This window comes from Hakea prostrata, chromosome 3, assembly GCF_041222555.1.
Source record: "Hakea prostrata isolate BN-2017 chromosome 3, UWA_Hpros_2, whole genome shotgun sequence".
NCBI classification, from domain to species: domain Eukaryota; kingdom Viridiplantae; phylum Streptophyta; class Magnoliopsida; order Proteales; family Proteaceae; genus Hakea; species Hakea prostrata.
Window position 1 is genome coordinate 25,895,827 of NC_142602.1, and position 22,315 is coordinate 25,918,141.

The 22,315-nt window shown below is 38.0% G+C and overlaps 1 pseudogene; it reads left to right on the plus strand.

Annotated features, from left to right (window-relative positions):
* Positions 1-22,315, plus strand: part of LOC149021891 (DNA mismatch repair protein MSH3-like) — a 45,221-nt pseudogene that overhangs the window by 17,983 nt on the left and 4,923 nt on the right.

Consider the following 22,315-nt stretch of genomic DNA (forward strand, 5'->3'; position numbering starts at 1 on the left):
AGGTAGTCAAATTGACCCACTGCCCCTATAATCCTCATACAATTGTGGTTTTCAATGAGCTTTGAAGGGTAGAATCCTTTAAACATGCTTGACTTGATGGTATACTTTACCTTGGCATTAGGATCCTCTTGCATTGGTTTTTATGCATGCCAAAATCTCCTTTTTAAATCTTCTATACTGATTTTCTCTCTCCTCTTTAAATCATTTATGGCTGGGTCACCATCTACCTCATCTAAGTCCATATTCATTTCCCAAACTCCCGGGCTCAACTCGAATGGTCCAAAGTTGCCTTTTACTAGAACTCCAGGTTCACGGACTTGAAACAACGGGTTATCAAGTTAGAATTTTAGGGGATATTACTTCCTCCCCCCTAAAAGAAATTTCATCCTCGAAATTGGCATACCTGAGGCTCCAAAAAGATAGGGATACTTTGCTCTCATTTATCTTCTTTCTCCCACGATGCTTCTTCCTAGGTATGATTCGTCCAACAAATCTTCACTAATGGTATGGTTCAGTTCCGAAGTTACTTGTCCTTGCGATCAAAATTTCAGCCGGTTCTTGTTCATAAGAGAGGTCAGAACTCAAACCATCGAGCTCTTGTGGTAGGAGGTGTTCTGGGTTCTCTATGCATTGCGGAAGCATATAAATATGGAACACGTCATGCACACCAAATAAAAATGAAGGAAGTGCTAACCGATATGCCTTCTTTACAATTTCAAATGGCCCAATATATCTTGGAATAAGCTTTCCCTTGATGTTGAACCTCATCACACCTTTCATCGGCGTTACCTTTAAGAAAGCTTGCTCACCTACTTGAAATTCAAGATTGGTCCTTCTATTGTCCATATAAGATTTCTATCTAGACAGAGCACTCTTGATTCTCTCCCTGGTCAAATCAACCATATCCTTAGTGGCTTCTATGAACTAAGGGCCCAAAACTCTATGCTCTCTAGCTTCGTCTCAATACCGAGGAGTCCTACATGTCCTTTTATACAAAGCCTTAAACGGAGCCATACTGATTATGAATTGATAATTATTGTTGTAGGCGAACTCTACCAAAGCTAGGTGCTCATCCAAGTTTCCACCCATACACAAAGCATATCTTCCAAAATCTATATGGTCCTCTCAAATTATCCGTCAGTCTAAGGATGGTGAGCAGTGCTCAAATTCAGCTGAGTACCCAAGGCTTTCTGCTAGCTTTTCCAAAATCTTGAAGTGAATCTCGAATCTTGGTCCAGTACGATGCTAACTAGTATGCTATGTAGTCTCACTACATTTTCCACATATAACCTTGCCAATCTGTCCATGGTAAAGGTAATCTTCATCGATATCAAGTGTGTCAACTTCGTTAGTATATCCACAACTACCCACAAATCATTAGCTTGGTAAGTTCGAGGCAAACTTGTGACAAAATCCATCGTGGTATCTTCCCACTTCCAGCTAGGCAAAGGGAGTGGTTATAAAAGACTTGCGGATGGTTGTCTAATAGCTTTAACCCTTTGGCAAGTTTCACACATGGCCACAAAATCTTCAACATCGTTCTTCAATTCGATCCACAATAACGTTCCTTTAAGTCCTTGTACACCTTGGTGCTAGTGGGATGTACGGTGAATATGGAGTGATGTGCCTCATAAAAAATTTCCTTCTTAAGCTCTTCATTAGTTGGCACATATAACCTTCCCCTATGCATCAAAGCATTATCAAAAGACAAAGAAAAGTATAATACCTCTTGTGGATCTGAAGAAATCTTCTCCTTCAATACTAAAAGCTGGGATGAGCACCTAGTTTTGGTAGAGTTTGCCTATAACAATAGCTATCAGTCCACAATCAGCATGGCACCCTTCATGTATGGATAGACATGTAACACTCTTTTTTATTGGGATGAAGCTAAAGAGTTTTGGGTCCTAAGTTGATAAAAGCCACCAGAGCTATGGTTGATCTGATCAGGGAGAGAATTAAGACAGCTCAGTCTAGACAGAAATCTTATGCAGAAACAAGAAGGATCGATCTTGAATTTTAAGTAGATGAGCGAGCTTTCTTAAAGGTACTGCTAATGAAGGGTGTGATGAGATTCAAAGGGAAAGCTTTTAATCTAAGGTATATTGGGCCGTTTGAGATTTCGGAGAGGTGGGACCAGCTGCATATAGATTGACACTTCCTTCATCTTTATGTTTCACGTTTCTATGCTTTGACAATGCAAAGAGAACCCGGAATGCCTCCTACCACAAGAGCCCAAAATTTTGAGTGCAGACCTCACTTATGAAGAAGAACCTGATTGAATTTTGAATTGCAAAGACAAACAATTTTGGAACCAAACCATACCATTAGTAAAGATTCAATGGAAGAATCATACTTTTGAAGAAACATCGTGGGGGAAGGAGGAAGAAATGCGAGCAAAGTATCTCTATCTTTTTGGAGCCTCAGATACATCAAATTTTGAGGATGAAATTTCTTATAAAGGGAGAAGGATGTAAAATCCCTTAAAATCCTAACCCGACAACCCATCATTGCAACTCTAAGAACCTAGAGTGCTAGTAGAAGGCAGCTCTGGACCATTCAAGTCGAGATTGGGAGTTCAAAAATTGAACCTATGGATATAGATGAGATAAAGTTGACCCGGCCACTTTAGATGATTTTTGAAGGAGAGAGAAAGCAACTCAGATAGGTTAAAAAGGCGATTATGACATGCACACAAATTGAGGCTAGAAGATCCCAATGCCAAGGTAAAATATACCATTAAGTCAAGCATGTTTAGAGGTATCTACCCTCCAAAGCTCGATCTAAACCGCATCCGGATAAGTTATAGGGGTTATCTCCCAGGAGCAGTTGATTCAACTGGTTGATCACCCCTACCCATAAAAGGGTGATTTTGGGGTCAGGTTTTGGAACCCTTTTTTTTTCTTTCTCTCTCTCAAACAAATATTTATATTCTTGGAGGCTGAGAGCTTGGGTGAGGAGAAAAGCTTGGGAATTAGTGGGGTCTTTACAAGATTTGTTGGTGCCTAAGCACGAAAATCACTAGGATTATTGTGTGTCGGGGTAAGGAAACTTCTAAAACCCTCTTTGCAACTATTCTTTTGAGATAATATTTAAGATGATTCTTTGTGTTGATGCTTGTGGTTGTGGTAGTTAGTTAGAATTGAATGCTTGTTTGTGTTTTCCATTGTGTCTCCCAACCCCATTAAGTGGTGAATCGTGTTATTTCCTCTATTTGAGACCGATTGACCATCTTAGAGATGCCTGTGGGCAACACTTTGTTAGCCAATTTGGGGTTTTTGTGTCGACATTTTGTTGGGTGTTTTTAGGGCATAATCATTATTCCATTAAAGCCCCATAAGTCCCCCAAACTTTTTCAAATTGAGCATGAAGTGGAAAACTTGGTTCGCTGCCTGGGGGTGATCAACCAGGGGCGATCGACTGGTCTTGGAGGTTCTGGACTAACCGCCTTGCTTGGGTGTGTGCTTTTTTATCCTATTGATATATGTCTCCAACCCAAACCTAATTGAACCTACATATTTTCTAGGGATACATCATTACGTATTTTAAGTATTTGATTCATATTCCATTTCATGCAATTATAATTGTTGTGTGTGTTCTTTATGATTGGTATAGTAGGACATGCATGCATGGGTGGTAATATAATTTTTAATTGTTTATGTTATTCATTATTCATTTTATTTCAAATTATAATTGTGAATGTGATGTGTTGGGAATTTGATGCATTACATCTATATCAACCCGGGTTTGTGGGTCAGCCTATTATCCCTGGTGCCGTTGCATTCATTTAGTCATTTATATGCATTATATATAGGTGTCTAGATGTATGGCTAGATTACTCTTTTTGCATGCAACTACCCGCTTGGCCTAGGTAATGAAGCCAAGTGAACAGTGATAGCAATAGTTGGGTCCTATGGATGTCCAATAGAGGTAATTAGTCCGTGAGAATACACATACCCATAATTATCATGCACTGGTAAGGTTGCATATGTGGACGGTTTGGACTCGTGGTTGTCCAATAGAGAGGTATCCAATCCATGAGGAGACACAAGAACGTTTACCAAATCATATATTTACCAACATAGGGTTACGGAATGTTAATCCAACAGAGGTAGCCAGTTCGTAAGGAATAACATTCCTAGTTGGAGAAGGATATGGGGACCAAAAGGGCACTAGGCATGAGGGAAGGTATCCAGACCACATGTAGTTGACCTTGCACCGGGCTAGACTTATCCCTGACACGCGCCAATACTCATGCCAATGGTGTCATGAGAGACTGATGACCTAATACTAGCTATGATGTGATGTGACCAGACCCCTATACCATGGGATCCTAACAGAGGCAACTAGTCCGTGAGGGATCATATTGATGAGACTTCCCAGAGGAGGCTGGTGTTACTACTTGATGCATGTCATTGTCCGCCATAGAGACTAGCACTTGTTAGAGTATAGATACAGACTTGTGTATATACATTACTCCATTTCATTTACATTTATACATCATATATGGTACACATGTATTGGATGAGTGATATGTGATTTTGTTAACCTCACTGAGTCCCATGTAACTCATTCCTTAAAGATATATTTTCTTTATATTCAGTTGCAAGTTATGAGGACGCCATTTTCTTAGAGAGTTTGCCGCCTACGAGTCCCACGAGGGACCAGCTGGAGAGGACACCGAGGCACACAAAGAGTCGTGCCCCTACCTAGACTGCTCCTATGGAGTCAGCCATTCTGAGGCCATTTGGAAATGTAGTTGCCTTGATTGTCATCTGTTATATTCTTTATCTATTTGTTAGGCAAGGGGCATAACATACCTTTTAAACATTTCCTAATAAAACTTTGAGACTTCTGTTGTTTTAACTATAAGTCTGATTTAACTTTGATTATAACTTTGGAATCATTTTGGATAGCTGTAATAACTTATATTTGATACCTTTCATTGCTTTGCTCTTTTGTTGTGCTATTGTGTATTGTGTGGTTATGGATTGGCCGTGAACCTAGATCTTGGCGATGGATCACAAACACGGGTATTCGGGTAGGTCAAATACCGGCTGGTATAATGGTGACCCTCTACAGATGGCATGATATCCACTTTCCATTATTTCAGAAGATTTAAGCCACCTCACTTCACAATTGTGACAATCGATATTTCCATTGGTGGCACCTTCATTATGTATAGAAATCTATCTTTCCTTTCATACACAATGTATATTGTCTTTCCATGTAATATCTGATCATATCTCATAAAATTTATTATGAATTAGGGATGCACCTCTATGGTGCTGCAAGGGTCTTGAATTCCAAGCTAATATGGTATCAGATCCCATATCCACTCATAAATGACAGTGGCATTAACACCATAGGATGGAGGTCATCGTTTCATGCTGATTTGGTAGGAGTTAAGTTAGATTTGTATTCATATAGAATTCTATTCCTTGTAATATTCTACTTTCCACTTAATTATAAATAAAGGGCTTAGATCATGGATCAATAAGCCATTCTACTACAATCGTTTCTTTCAACATGGCATCGAGCCTAAGTTCGATTAGTATGTTCTTCTATTTTTTCTCGTGTCTTCAAACCTATAAACCCACCGATTTTTTTCCAAACCCTTCCAGTTTTTCTTGTTCTTCAACAACCTAATTCCAACCATCTTTCAATTTTTCCTTTTCAAACCCATCGCACCCACCCTGCACTATTTTTCGTTCCACCTAGAGACCGAAAAAGGGAAAAAAAACCACACCTCCTCTTCTTGCATTGATCCCCACACTCCCCTTCTTCTTAGTCATCCGCTACCAGGAAACCACCATCGCCATCCCTTCACCTTATCGCTGCTGCTCTCTCTTCCCAATCGTGCCAACATAAATCTTTGATTTTTCAGTGTGTGGAAGAAGATATCGATTGTTATTTGGTTGGTTTTTTGGGTTCAACTTCTGATTTGGTTCTTTAGTTCATTGTTTGGTTCAATTCTTGGTTCATTGTCCAAAATAGACTAGACCGGAACCATATTTTTCTTTTTTTTGTCTCTCGTTCTATTAGACCGACCGAATTTTTCTTTGGTTCAAGGGGGGGGGGGGGTTTGATCATATCATTGTTTGGCTATTGCATTGTGCGTCGTTTTAGTTTTTTTTCACAAGGTGATCAAGAACTCGGACAATTTTTTCAACATGGCAACTATCGATGGTACTATCTGCTCCCACCGCCCCAACATTACCCAAATTTTCATCCTCTTTCGGTAAGATTTGATGGGACAAATTATTTGATTTGGTCACGATCTCGCTTACTTAACTATTCTGGAAGAGGACTTGTTGGATACATTACGGCACCCCTATCAAACCTTCTACCCGGCGTTCCCAGGAAAATGGATCTCGAATGACTCTCTTATTATGTCATTTCTCTTGAATTCCATGATTCCAAATATTGCCCGTGGATATCTATTACTTGATACCGCTGCCCAAACGGAGGCTACTCCAAACATATGGCGTTGGGGAATGATGCCTTTATGAGCTACAAAAGCTTCATGAGACTACCCAAAGGACCGACGTGGCCCACTATTATCTGATTCGATCTCTTTGGCAAGAGTTGGATCATTATGGGGATTATCACCCCACTAATCCGATGATGTGGCACTTATAAGAAGCACATTGATAAGATTCGAGTATATGACTTCTTGGCAGTGTTTGAACGTGAGTACGATCGATCGTAGTACAAGTCTTAAGTCGTTCTCCCTTTCCTACACTAGAACAGTCTTATGCTCTTGTTCAGTGAGGAAAGTCGTCGATTAGCCATGCTTCATACTCCTATTTTGGAGAAATCAGCTTTACAATTGTCGCACCTAAATCTGATCCGGCTAAGGAGATTGTCAAGTGTGAGCACCTCACAAACCCTATCATACTAAGGAAAATTGTTGGAAACTCCATGGGAAGCCCGCTGATTTTGAGAAAAAAAGCACAAAAGGAAAATCAAAGCTCATATCTCCGAGACGCTTTCCACGACCCTCTCGCAGATTTGGTCTCTCACGGAGGAGTTAACTTCTTTGCGACGTATTCCCAATCTTCTCCGCCAGCCTCTACCACCGCTTCCTCTACTAATCAAACCAACTCCTACCTTGCTACTTCGTAAAACTTTTACAAGCTTCCAAGTTTCTTCAGTTTCTACTCCTTGGATTATTGATACCGGGCCACGGATCATATGCGTTTATCCTCTTTTTTCTACAATATTCTCCAACTTCGGAAGGATAAGTTCAATTGCCGATGGCTCCTATTCTTCCATTGCTGGAAAAGGGACCATTCAACATTCTCCATCCCTGTCTTTGTCTAAAGTTTTACATGTTCCCTCTTTCTCTACTAACTTGCTCTCTATCGCCAGCCTTACACATGACTTAAATTGTAAAGTGACATTTTTCCCATCTTATTGTGTTTTTCGGATCCGGTACGGGAAGGAATTGGACGTGGTAAACTAGACAATGGACTTTATTTGCTCGAGCCGATTGAAGGATCTACTTCTCCGACTACATCTTCTAATCAGGTCCATTCGGTAATATCGACCTTCATCGTCGGCACCGTAGGCTAGGTCACCCCCTCTAGGAACTCTTAAGAAAATATTTCCCGATTTAGTTTCTTCTTGTAATGAGGATGATTTTTTTGTGAGCCTCGCATTTTTGCGCTGCCTCTTCTACTTATTTACCTTCTCTTCATAATAGAAAAAATATTCCTTTTATGTTAATTCATACCGATGTGTGGGGTCCCCGCCGACGTGTGTCTATCATCGGCCATAGGTACTTTGTTACTTTTATTGATTGTCACTCTCGTTCTACATGGATTTATCTTTTAAAACAAAAAATGAAGTTTTCCGATGTTTTCGTGATTTTCATAATATGATTAAAACTCGCTCAATGCCACCGTGAAGATCCTTCGCAGTTGACAATGGCACAGTATATTGATGGTGAATTTCAAAGATATCTCTCTCGACTCGCATAATACATCGACTAGTTGCTTGATACGGCTGCCCAAAATGGGGTGGCCGAGGAAGAATCGGCATCTCTTGAGATAGCCCGTTCTATTATGATTGCTATGAATGTACCCACCGCTGAGTGATGCTATTCTCATCGCTTCTTACCTTATGAATAGGATGCCCGAGGATACTTGGTTTTAAATGTCCTAATGAGATTCTTCAGGAGCCTCTTCTTTTGTTATTTCCCCAAAGGTTTTTGGATGCGTGTGTTATGCCGAATCACACCCACCGAGTAGTTGCTCCCGCAGCCTACGCTGCATATTTTTGGGGTATTCCGCTACTCGAAAGGGTACAAATGTTATCATCCTCCCTCCAAGAAAACCATTGTATCCATGGATGTACTTTTCATGAGTTTTGCCCTTACTATACACCTCTCCGGGGGGAGAGTCCTAGAGGAGAGGTGTTCTTTCCGACTCTAGATCTTCCTTTCACACACCAACACAACTTAAGAGTCCCGAAGAGTTTCCCGACCGGGGGAGACTTCGCCAGATACCCGAGGACTCTAATCCTCCCCCTTCAATTTCCGAACCATGTGAAGAACCTAGCCAAGGGGAGACCACTCCTTGAGACACACCGTTGGGGTCTTTCAAAACCAGATTGACCAAAATAAAGAGGTGCAGACTTATCGAGGAAGAAATACAACCGGCTAAAGTAGGTGGAGAAAGGGGATCGTTACCACTTCGCTCCCCGCTCCGAATCGATTCTCCGAGGTATCTTCTTCGATCTTCCTATTGTCGTTAGAAAAGGGGTCGATCTTGTACTCAACATCCCATAGCTAAATATGTTTCTTATAACTCTTTGTCCGACTCCTACCGTGCTTTTATATCCTCTCTCATCATCAGACTCTGTTCCTAAAAGTTGGCAGGAAGCCTATGCCGATAAGAGATGGAAGGAAGCTATGGTAGAGGAAATGCGCAATGAAGAAAATGACACTTGGGAGCGGTTACACTTCCTCCGAAAAAAACCGGCTGCAAATGGGTATTTGTGGTTAAACAAATATGGATGGATCAGTCAACAAGTTGAAAGCTAGACTAGTTGCAAAGGGGTTTACCCGACCTATAGGATTGATTATCGGGAGACCTTTGCCCCGTTGCGAAACTAAATCCGTCGAGTTCCGTTGTCCGTAGTCGTGAACAAACACCGGAACTTGCACCAACTAGACGTAAAGATGCCTTCTTACATGGGGAGTTAGCAGAAGAGGTCTATATGGAAATCCCACATGGTTTTTCCGATGACAATCTGCAGGGAAAGTCCGTCGGTTGAAGAGGTCAATATATGGGTTAAAGCAGTCTCCTAGATGCTGGTTTGGCGCCTTCAAGGCAATGACTTCTATTGGGTACAAGCAAAGCAATGCGATCATACACTATTTGTCAAGAGTCAAGTACTAACATCACACTTCTCATTGTCTATGTAGCGATATTGTCATCACAGGGAATGATGGTGAAGAAATTCAAAGTTGAAGGACTATCTTGGCAAAGAGTTTGAAATTAAAGATCTAGGAAGTTCGATTTCTTAGGGATTGAGGTGGCTCGATCAAATAAAGGTATATTCCTATCCCAAAGAAAGTATGTCCTAGATCTATTATCGGTGGGAATGTTGGGGTGTAAAGTGTTGATACCCCTATTGAGCCGGAGCTAAACTTAAAGAAAAAGAGGGAGAACCGTGGACAAAGGAAGATACCAAAGGCTGGTAGGGAAGCTTATCTACTTGTCTCACACCGGGCCGACATTGCTTATGCTGTAGGTATAGTGAGTCAATTCATGCATGATCCATATTTAGCTCATATGAAGGTCGTTATCGAATACTACGGTTTTTGAGGGAACTCCGGAAAAGGAATACTTTTGTCCCCCCGATAATCTAGTAGAAGCATCCCGTGCGCGGCTGGATCTCCGGCGAAGTCAATTTCAGGTTCTGACCTTTATTGGAGGTAATCTAGTTACTTGGAGAAGTAAGAAACGAATGTGGTAGCTTTATCTAGTCCGGCTGAATATAGGGCTATGGTTCGTGGAGTTTGTGAGCTACTTGGTTGAAAGGCTTGCGCAAGATATTGGAGTCCAAGTTCCAAACCCCATGTGTTATATTGTGACAACAAGGCTGCTATTAGTATTGCTAATAATCCAGCACATGATCGAACTAAGCACATTGAAATTGCGTGTTTTTGTCAAAGGAAAGTTGGAACAAGGGCTTATCTCGCATGCCTTTGTAAGATCCAAGACCAATTAGCGATGTTTTCACTAAGGGATTGAAAGAAAGAGTTTCCTTCCTATTGTAGGCAGTTAGGCTGGTATTCTTGCCTCCTGAGGGGAGTGTTGGATTCTATTAGGAGTCTAATAAGAGTTTGTATAGGAGTTAAGTTAGAGTTTGTATTCATATAGAATTCTATTCCTTGTAATATTCTACTTTCCACTTAATTTAAATAAAGGGCTTGGTCTGGTCAATAAGCCATTCTACTTTTTTTTTTTTTTTTTTTTTTTTTTTTTTTTTTTTTTTGGGTGGGGTTTTTTTTTGTAATAGGGTTGTGTTGGTTTTTTTTGGTTGGTGGGAGGGGAGGGGGAGGGGGGAGAAGGGGGTTTTTTTTTTTTTTTTTTTTTTTTTTTTTTTGTGTGGGCGTGGGTTTTTTGGGGGGGGGGGGGGGGAATTTTATGGTTAAAAAAAAAAACCGCCCTTCTTCTCCTAGTGTTCTCACTAATCCAACACCATATGTAACCATTGCCACCAAAGATGAGCTTGATTACTTGGTGGAATGTTAATTGACATAGAAAGAATGGCACTTGTATGTTGATAATCAAAAAGCTTATGACGTATTGGTTAAAAGATTTATTTTGAAATTGATTTTAGAGGTACTACCATTTGAACTTCTAAATCTTTTCCCATATGCTGGTAATAACTTGTTGAACCCTACTTTGTGTCTACTGTACAAAGAATCACCTCAGTGGTCAGCTGTTCACCAAAATTGACTCGAAATTATAGTTAAAGAATCCTCTGAAATATGCTTCTGAACCTTAAGTGACCTGGAACATACTAGTTGGAGCTTGGTTCATTGAATAATCGGGTGATTAAACCTATGTACACCATTGTCTGCACTTCTTTCCCTGTGAATAAAACTTTTTTTTTTTGCTTTGCCTGTTTCTTCCATAATAATCATGAATCAGAGTTATTTATTTTTCTTGTTGCCTTCTAGTCCTCTCCATTTCGCATTACGTAGAAAAAAATTCCATAGAAAGAATGTATTGATTTCCTTGGGGCTCTGTTTTGTTTGATACTTTGATGTACTAATGCTGAAGTCAAAAAAGGATATGTTGTCCTTTCTAGAGATCTTTCGACTCAGATGTTCTCACCAGATATGAACTTCCATTGAAAGCAGAGGGTGACTGTGTGTATTTTCTTTTTTCTCTTGTCTTTGTGCTCCTTTGTTTGGTGAGTCTCTATGCCTTTTGTGCTCCTTGAATTTATAGGCTGTGAAGTTTGCCATTATGGAGTTTTGTTTCATAGGAAGCAAGGAAAAAGGATGTCAGGTTCCATCAGAATGCCTACTATTTTATTTTTAAAGATGTTAATGTAAAACATTACACCTACCACTTTTTGTGGGTATTTTTTGTCAATAAGATGGAGACTGATTGGAGATTTTACGTTGGTTTTAGGAAATAGGCTGGCTGCTAGAATTTCATCGCTGGTGGTTGATAATCCCTTTAAAATCAATCCACTCCCCACCAGAAAGAAAATGAAAGAAAGAGAGAGAAAAAATAAAAAGAATCAGTTGATGATTTTTCAAAGGTACTAGCATATGTTGAAAAGGAAATTGGGTCCAAACATCAGACCAGTTCAAAGACCCAAAGTGGGTGTCAGCTGATTGTGTGCCCATATATATTCAGAAGGGATTGAGTCAAAGTGGTGGACCAGTTGCAGAGGCTACATGGTTGATGTGTTATAGTGGTTTGACTACCCATTTTAATGTTCATGAATTCTCTTCATTTAGTTGAATTGTGTTTCTTTGTGACCCCCACCCCCAAGTCTGCTGTTAAATTAGTCAGTTAATGGTCCTTAGGATGTTGAAGAATAATTACTATGGGTCTGAGGCTGGCTATTTACAACAGTTAATGAATCACACTCTTAACATATCTTTCATCTTTCTTGCAGCCTTGCAGGTAACCATTCCTTTGTGGTATAGAAGCTCAATATGTGTGCGTCTAAAGTCCGAATGCTGTTTCTGAGATTGCAGATTCAATCAGACTGTGTGGACCTCTACAGAGTTTTGGTTTATGAGAAAGATTCATGTGTGACTACACGATGTAAAGTCATATCTTTGATTTCTTCAGTTTTAACAACTTTAGGAAGGTCACCTGATATTCAGCGTGGGATTACAAGAATTTTTCACGAGACTGCCACTCCATCTGAGGTACCAAAATGTCTTTCCCAGGACATATTGTAATATTAAATGCAAGGGAAAAGTATCAACTATCGCATATCATATCTGCCAGTGATTTTAAGAGGCATATGATATTGGAGATACATATCAAACACTGCAGATACATATGAAAATAGTCAACGTACGCGTGGAAATACACTTTTAAGGGGGGGGGGGGGGAAGGAACCACATGCATAAGCAATATATAATTATCTAACCATGAAGAGTAATGGATGCTGGAAACATGGAAAGGATGGTATTGTAGCACTTCATGATTCATTTTTTAACCCAAAAGTGTGAAAAGACCATGATTAAGTGCAAGATATGAGACTATTTTTGTGAATTTTCCTCTTATATCGAGTTTCTGAATCAAAAGGTTTTTTTTTTTTTTTTTTAATATATGGAATGTGTCAAATGTATCAATGGTATTGGTACGTGATGTATCAAGCAGTGGTGGTTGATATAACTTGATATGTAGAAATGCATACTGATAGGTATTAACGCATCCACGATTTATAGATTGAATCATTGGTGTCATTATCTATCAATTGTATTGTATTTTATTGGCCAATATAATTTGATGGTGCCTTTTGTAGAAGAAGATGAAGACGAAGACTAAGAGGCATTTCCTATCATACTGGCCTATACAAACTGCTGCTTATTTTCCTTATGTGTTATGTAGGAATCTAAATAGCTTACCTATTAAGATGCTTAATTTCAAATTTAATGAGTATTTTTTTTGTAAACTTGATACCATTGCATACTTCATCTTAGAAGAAAGAACTAAAACTTTGCCTTTTTATGGTTTTTCTTCACTCAGAAACAATAAGCCTGCTTATGTTTATTTTGTCCCCAAAAGATCTGTTTTATGATCAATACTAGGCAATTCAAATGCATTGATCTATTTTCTGGTCAATTGAGTACTGTCAAACACTGCTTTGGATGTACACCAAATGTACTACTTTGCCAGTTCATCTTGTTTTTCTGTGTTTAAAATTTTATATCATTTTTCTCTTCCTCTCTCTTCTTTAGGTCAATCATTTCATGAAGTCCTACACGTGTTTCCTAGATTTCTGAACCTTGCTTTTGTCTAATCTGCTGCTATAGTTCAATACTAGCAGTTTGTCATCTTGTCTCTGTGCACTACGTTTACTATGCAAAAATGCTACAGTTTGTTTCAGTGATGCATGCTACTTTAGATGCTGGGAAACAATTTCAGCAACTCAATATTGAAGTAGAGGACTGCAGTGGGAGGGTGGAGGAGCAGGTTGTGTATTCAGCTCTGCTGAGAAGGTTGATTTTGATAGTCTCATCATCCAACGTTATTGGTCATGCTCCTAAACTTCTTCTTGTTCTTAACAAAGGTGTAGCTGAACAAGGGGATTAGGAGAACTTAATATTTCTAATAGACAAAACCCAGAGGTGACTGCAAAATTGTCGAACTGTTTCTGCCCTTGATCTGCTTTACTCCTTAACTTTGTGACTTCTTAACTTGTTTTCTGACCTTACGCTATCCGAGATACCCAAAATTGCACAAAGTTCTTTGGAGCTCGGTGCACGCTAAAATCGTCAAAGGAAAATTGAATTTATTAGTTGGTCTAACCAAAACCGGCTTGGGTTGTACAATTTGGAATACATGTATGCATCACGATCCACGCATCTAATATTGGTACTTGGGTTGCACAATTTGGAATACATGTATGCATCATGATCCACACATCTAATATTGGTAATTTCTTTTTCTTTTTGGAAGAATTAATACAGGTAATTTCATTAACATTGAACTGGTGAAAAGAAAAATTATGGAGTCAGTTGTTATCGATCAGCACATAGACTTTATTTAATTTTACTGTCCTCCATAACTTTATTTTAACCACTCAATTCTAGTCTGCTTGCATTTGCTTTAGTTCAGTACATATTTTGTTGTTCCCTATATTTCAATCTAATATCTTTTATTGGATTTAAACGTGTTTGCTTATTTATGAATAATATCTTTAGTAAATGGAATAACATTTAATTGATATTTCCATATGTAAGATGTGTCGATTCTGGTTTGGTACCATTTCCAAGAATAATATATAGTATCAAACTTGTGTAAAATATGCAAGTACTATTCTGAGTCTTTGTTTGTAAACCAATGCATGGTTTGGGTTCAAAATGCCAAAAAATGGGAGCACAGAAAATTTTTGATTGACATATGGTTGAAAACTGGCCTATCTCGTTCTTGGGGCTGGGGTGAACCCGATGTTAGAACCTTACACTAACAGATAATTACAAGAAAATAAGGAAAGATACAAACCAAATTAACTCTATGACTCAACTCACTTCACAATGGGGAAACTGTGAATGGTCCTTGACAATATCTATAAGAACCTGAGATTGTTTTTTTTTCTTCTCTTATCTTTTGCAAAGTCTTACTTGTAAATTGTAATTGGGCATTTTCTTAGTATTATGGTAATCAGACTAATATGCTGGGGAGATCAGGCTCAAGTTTCAGATTGGACACAGGTTTTGGTTGGTCTTTGTTCTTTTTATGCCTGGTTTACATGAAACAGTTTGATGGGGTGAGGATTTGGACTCCTATTAAGGTAGTAATCTTGGACTAATTTTTTATTTATTAATTTTCCTTCCTAATGTTTTCATCAAAGTTAGTAGGTAATTTTGTTCAACAAAAGTTCTGTCTTTTCGTTTGTTAATTATATACACTCTACCTTTTTCATTTTTAACGTGTTTAGGATAATATTATCTTTTTATAGCCAAAATTACTACTAGTTGATGGCATTGTTGCAACCCTAGTCATTTCAAGCCATTCAACTGGTCATGCAGTAATTTCTGGATAATTTATTCATCATTTTGGGGTTTAGTTGGAGGTAAACTTGATTCAGCTTTGGCTCCAGTTGCCTTCGAATGTAAAGGTTCCATTAAAATGGATTGAGGTCAGTAGTACCAAAATGACAGTTCGTTGTCACCCTCCTGAAGTCTTGACAACTTTAGATCAGTTATGACTTTCCAAAGAGGAAGTTGTTGTTGCTTGGGGCTGCATTGGATATTTTCTTAACGAGCTTCTCTCAAATATTATACTGAATTTCTAGCTGTTCTACAAACTCTAGCTGCTTTGGATTGTCTGCATGCAGTTGCCATCCTTTCAAGAAATAAGGTTAATTCTGTCATAACTAATCTCTTCTTTAGTGGAATGCACTTATTTTTCACGTCAATTTGTTACTTGTTGGATGGTTCAGTTATATTTTAATTCTTTAAGCATATGTTGCAGAATTATGTTTGGCCAACTTTTGTGGATGATGATGAACCTGTCCAGATACATATTCGATCTGGGCGCCATACAGTATGTATTTCTAGTAGAATTTAACTGCATTTCAGATATATAAGCCATCCTCAATCAGTATTGCTTGTACTTCTTTCTTCTTCAACCTCAAGTTAAAATTGCAGGTTTACTTTTGTGGATACATTTAAGAAACGTTGCTTCTTTTACTTGATGATGCATTTGAAGGTAGCATTGACCTCAATGGTGGCTATATAGTGGTAGTTGTTGTTGTCATTTAAAGTGTGGTCTTAATTTAGTCTGTGTTAGAGTTCGAGTTCGGTAAACTTTCAGTTCCAGTAATGAATTATGATTTAAGTTTTTATATTTCAATGCATGTAACCGTCTAACTTCAGTGTCGAAACAGAATAAAAGGTTTTTCTGTGAATCTAGGGATATGCAAATGTCCTTCATTGGTAGGGGTGATGTTTTGAAGCATTTAAGGGAACCACTTCAGAGGATCCTTCAACCAGTTGGTCTCCCTGTTCGGAGTTTTCATTCTGGAGTTACATTAAAAATCTCCTGTTTTCGGGCTACAATCACAGATCTAAGTTTTCCATATTATCTCAATTATATCTCTAGGTTTGATTTATAAGTTGGGAATTGATTAGACCTCCTAAGAGCTCAAGAACTTGACTTTAATTTGAGTTCTTGATTTTGATTGATTACGTTCAATCTGACAGTTAACTCATTACAATCTTCTAATGGGTTTCCCCACAATTTGTGATTGATGAATAATCTGACATTCATATGAGGATGTTGATTCTCTGTTGACTTTTAAGATAATTTATTGGTTTGTTTTTACTTGGGGATGTTGTCCAGGAGGTGACAAGCCCAAACCTAGAGTTCAACCTACCCTACTGCCCACCACATCTCCGTATTCCTGGTTCTTATTCTACATTGGTTTTAGGCGGGTTTAGATTAGTATTTTGGAATATCATGGTTATTTGCATTCGATGTACTTCTGATTGAGTCTTCCATTCTGAAACTACAGCTTTAAGTTCTTTTTATAATCTTCGGGTTTGTTTTCAAATCACTATCTGGAATTGTGAACATAAACACCAAGGAAACACAAAGGAAAAATGAAACAGAGCAAAGATCACATGCCAATTTAATGTGGTTTATACACAATTAAAATATGCTGCCTCCTAAGGGATGCTGAAGTTTGGAAGAGAGGGACATCATAGATCTCTCAAGAAGACCAATAGTCATGGAAGAACATTTACCTAGAAAAGTCCCTACTCAAAAACTCCCCAAACGTCTTGTTTCACTTTCTTATACAACAAGCCACATAAGTATGTTAATACTCCTACACGATAGGTCATTTTCTATTGTATGCCTTGGTTTTGCCTTTGCACCTCCGAAATAGGCTTAATAGGTGCAAGCCCTACTCTAACAACACAGTCCTTGGGAAAAGTCCCATTCCGATTGCAACAAAAATGTCATAATTGATCAATCTCTGAATGGGTACAAGAATTTGAGACACAAATACCAGAAACTCTTCAACTTTACATCAATCTCAAGGAATCTTTTCTAGTAAGATTTTTTGAAATTTTAAAAATTTTAAAATGGTTTCCTATTCTGATTCCATACCTATCAACCTATTCCTTTGTTCACGATCTGCTTTTGACATTGATTCCTTGAGAGTCCCATTAGTCCAATATCTGAGATCTTCATTTCTGATCTTTTGTTTTAGTTCAGGTACCAAATTTGTATTATATTGCTATTACTTAGATCTGTTACTTATCTGTTCATCTATTGATTGCTGGTTTGGATACTTAAAATTCTGATTTTGTCTACCGTTCTGGAAACCTGAAAGCCAGAATCATAGTGGCAACTCTAGATCTGACTATCAGGTCTAAGTCAAACTCTCAGTAGTTATTTTATCATATTACTGTATGGAATGTCTTAAATCTCTTTCAAGAATTTGACTCTATGTGACTGCTTTAATATGCCTGTTGACTTCTCAAGATATTGGCTGTTTGTTTATTGTTAGTTGGAGGATTATATAGATACAGATAACTATTGCAACTTCAAGCTGAATGTCCCAGGTAAGCATGTAAAATGGTCGTCATTTCCCCTTCTGTTGAGAATGAACTGGTTGGTATAGATGATAATCACTTTGTTAATTTCACCAAAATGTCTAAACCTTTTCTAGCATACTAGACAAGTAGGTGTATTGGCTTTGCTAGGCCTTGAGTTAATAAAAGTTCGGACCTATCACACTTTTGTGAAGTTTCTTTCACTGATTAAGACACTTCAGGATTGGAAATATGGATCACTGCTCAAAATTTACTCTAATTTTTTTTATCAAATAAATATGTTTTGATGTCCGCACATAATGTTCTTAAATTGCTTATGTTGTATATCATTCTGTGTGTTTTAGTGATTTACTACCTCGGCCCCCTTCTAAATGAAAGAAGAAAAATGGGTATATACTAGAAAGAATGGGTGCAAATCTTTTTGTTTCTTCTGTTCCCCTCCCCCATCCTGACCTAGTTGATAGGTATCTTGTAAGGGTAAAATTATATTACCACTCTAAATGAAAGGTTATCTCGTATTCTCGTTTTAGTGGTGCTTATACAAGCATACAATCTTTGAATATATGTTTCTGTCCTTTAGGGTCGGTTCTAAGGCTAGGTGATGCTTGTGAGTTGTGACTGTACTTCAAAGCAAACATTGATAAAACATTTTTATTGCATTGCATCTTGATCTATATTTAGATCCCTCGGTTGGTTACTTTGCTTTCACAATGCAAGATGTCAGACTTTTTAGCTTAAGAAGCATGATTCTTATCTTGATCTATATTTAGATCTACTTCATTTGTGCCTCGGTTGGTTACTTTGCTTTCACAATGCAAGATGTCAGCCTTTTTAGCTTAAGAAGCATGATTCTTTGATATATGATGCACATATTTTACATGATATTGCACAAATGAACATAACTTTTGATACCAAGCTGAAGATTGCACAGTTTGATACCTTGATCTATATTTAGATCTACTTCTTTTGTGCCTTGGTCGGATAGTTTGCTTTCACAATGCAAGATGTCAGCCTTTTTATCTTAAGAAGCGCCATTCATTGATATATGATGCACATCGTTTACATGGTATTGCACAAAATGAACACAACTTTTGACACCAAGCTGAAGATTGCACGGTTTTGACACCTTGGTCGGTACTTCTTTTTCACATTGCATGGTGTCATTTCTTTGTTGGATTGGAGGCCTAATTTTTTGATTCATCATACATGGAAGTTATACAATGATGTGCATAGAAACACATGAATATCAAAGGATTGTGGATTGCATGGTATGGATACTAGTTGAGGTATTGAACGCATCAAACTTATATTTTCTCCCCATTTTTTAATTGGTTTTGGAGCTGAATTACATTTTCTTAGCGATATAGGGATGTTAAGGTTGGTGCTGAACCCCATTTACTATCTTTCCCTTTCCATTGACGGGGAAAGATGGTGATGCTTTGATTAAGATTTCGTGGGTGGTTATTGTACACCTTTCTGTTCAGGATCTGTTGAGAAATGAAGCACGATTTCTGTGCTTGGGTTGCATTCTGTGATGCACTGATACAGAATGACAATCATTAAACTAGTTTTGAGCTGTTTTTCTTATCTTTTTTTTCTTTTATTTTGATCGGGTTTGGTGCTCTTTGAATCAGTGCATATATTGATGTTGCATCTTATTCCTCTTTATGATGGCTTTCTATCCTAGGACATGGTTTTGAATGGATATATGTTGCATTGAATGAGATAATGTGATGCAACCACAGATTTAGGGTTAAGGGTAAAGCTGTAAATTTTCCTAGATTTTTGGCTGCCCAGGAAATTCTGGCAAAGAGGGATGAAATTCCTAGGGTTTCAGAGGGTATTTTCTCACTCTCAAGTTCAGACACAGTGTGAAAGGGTTCAGGATTATTGCAGGTTCAGGTTTTAGGGTTTAGAGGCTTCAGCTAGGGATAGAATAAGGATACACCTTGCTGTTCCTGCCGTTAGAACTGTCACCATTGTTACTCCAGCTAGAATGGAATCTAATTGACAAACTTGGTAGAAGTCAGATTTCTAGAAGTCTTTAAAATTCCACAGAATTCCAAGGTTGAAAAAGACTTGCAAAATTCTCAAGTTAGGGAAAGTAGGCTGGATGGGGCAAACGACTAGAAGATTGCATTTTAGGGTATGGTGCGATCCAAGAGAGGAGGAAAGGGGTCAAGAGGGCTGGGGAGGTGGGTTTAACCAAGGGAGGATGCTATTGCAATCGCAGAAACAGGGGAGAAGTGGGGGAGACTTACGGCTGCAAGGGGAAGGGGTAGGAGTTGTTGAACGAGAACATGAAGTGGAGAGGGGTAATTGCAATGGGGTTGTTGGTGTTTCTAGGGCTAGACAAGAGGGGAGGGGCAATAAAGGAAATGGTGGAAGGGGAAGGTCTTCTAGGGTTGCACAGGAAAGGGGAAAGGATGGGGGAGGGGCTGTGACTTAACGTGGCTTGCTAAGAACTCAAAGAAGGTTGTTGGACTTGATGATTGAAGCTTCAAAACTTGAATGCAGGCTTGCATAAATGCTAGGATTAACTTAAGAGCTCTCTCAAAGACAACAGTAGGGTCTCCCTCAAAGGAACCCTGTCACTAGGTCAATTAACAATGCATGAAGAGGCTATTTATAGCCTAAAATAATAGACTCTGACTTCAACTGGGATCTTCTTACCGATCATTTGATTATGTTTTGTTAGTGCTCTTATTCATTAATGTATTCCTTTTTCTGATATTAGACCTAATGGTTTGGTATGTGATTTTCAATCTACATTCTGGTGAGTATAAAAATAAGATGTGTTATTGGCAGGGTAAAACAAGTTATTGTTGCAAGATATAAGAGTAGGTTTACCACGGCTAGTAAAGTCTTTTTCAGCTTTAAGGTTGGGTATGGGTTCATGGAATATTCAATGATGCCATGCTTCGAAGTTGTTATAAAAATTGAAGAATGATGGTTTCCTTGAAATTTTGGGCATGTATTTTACTTGGATCATTGTTGCACTTTCCTATTGTAGCATTTGCCTTTTGTTCCATTCGGAATTTGGATGGTATGATGTAATAATTGTTTGCTAATTCCCTTATAGGTATTTTAGTGGATGATTCCATTATAGATTGTTCTTTGCACTGCTCTTCTTTCATTCTTAGTAGTTTAGTAGGGTAACAAATCGGTGGTACAAAGTTCATTCTTATCTCTTTTTCTTTTTTTTTGGTTCAATTACTGTTTTTTTGTTTTTGTTTGGGAAGGCTTGTTTTCCTATTTACTTTATTTATATCTTATTGTTACAACTCATTTATTTATTCCCAATTGTTTAGTGGTATAAACTTGATGTTACAATGTTCACACAACTATCTCTTCCTATAGACGAGACAAAATCAACAATTCATTTATTTATTCTCAGTTGTTTAGTGGTGACTCTCTCTTTCTCTCTCTGATTCTATTTTCTTTCTAACTCTAAGCAGACTATGTTTTCAGATTCTTTTTAAATTGTATGAGTACCAGATTTTTTAATATAATTTGATGCTGCCTTTTTTGTCAATTCCTGCTAAGGTTTGGATGTTTTCAAAATAGATTTTTTAATAGAAGTCTTAGTCATAGGATTTCACTCGTTCTTCGTTTTTATGCTTTCATAGTAGATTATAATTTATAATAGATTCTTGTGAATTTATAAGAGTTACATTTTTAAATATAATCTGATGGTGCCTTAATCTGTCCATTGTCATCAGGGTCTCAATTTGTTCGGAGGTGTTTTCCAGTTGCAGGTATTGATATGAGGATTTCACCCAATCTCTCTCTCTCTATGCTCTCTGAGAAGAATGTTTTAGATTCCATTGAATTAAAAGTATTATATTTTTTAATACAATCTATTGTTCCTTTATATATATATATATATATATATATATATATATATATATATATATATATATATATATATATCTAAGGTTTCAATTTGTTCATGTTAGTTCATGGTTAAAGTACTTAATCGAAGGATATCAGTCTCTTTCAGTTAGTGTGCTCTCTTAGTGGGCTCTATTTTGGATTCCTCTAAATTCCATGAGAGTTATATTTTCTGAATATATTTTGATGGTACCCTTATTTGTTTGCTGTCAATTGGGTTTTGTTGGTGCAACCTAGAGGGGGGGTGATTAGGTTGTACCTCGTGGATTACACCAAATTCTCGGTTTGATTGCAATTTCAAGGTAAATTGATAACTTAAATGAAATTCAATAAGAATTTATAGTGGTTCGACTTTACAAGTCTACATCCACTCCTCTCTTAGCTCAAGAGAGTATTCCAATAATGAATCTCTTTCAATACGATGGGTAGAGAGTCAAACCCTTACAATCTTTGTTACGAGGCAAGAGTACCATTTACAATCTTTGTTCATGGGCAAGAGTACCCAAGTAATCTTTGTTCACGGGCAAGAGCACCCAAGCAACAAATTCTAATCAACCTAGACTAGGATTCAACAATCAACTCAAATACAAGAAGTGTTAAATATTGCCTAACAAGGAGAGTGACACTTTACCCCTTGTG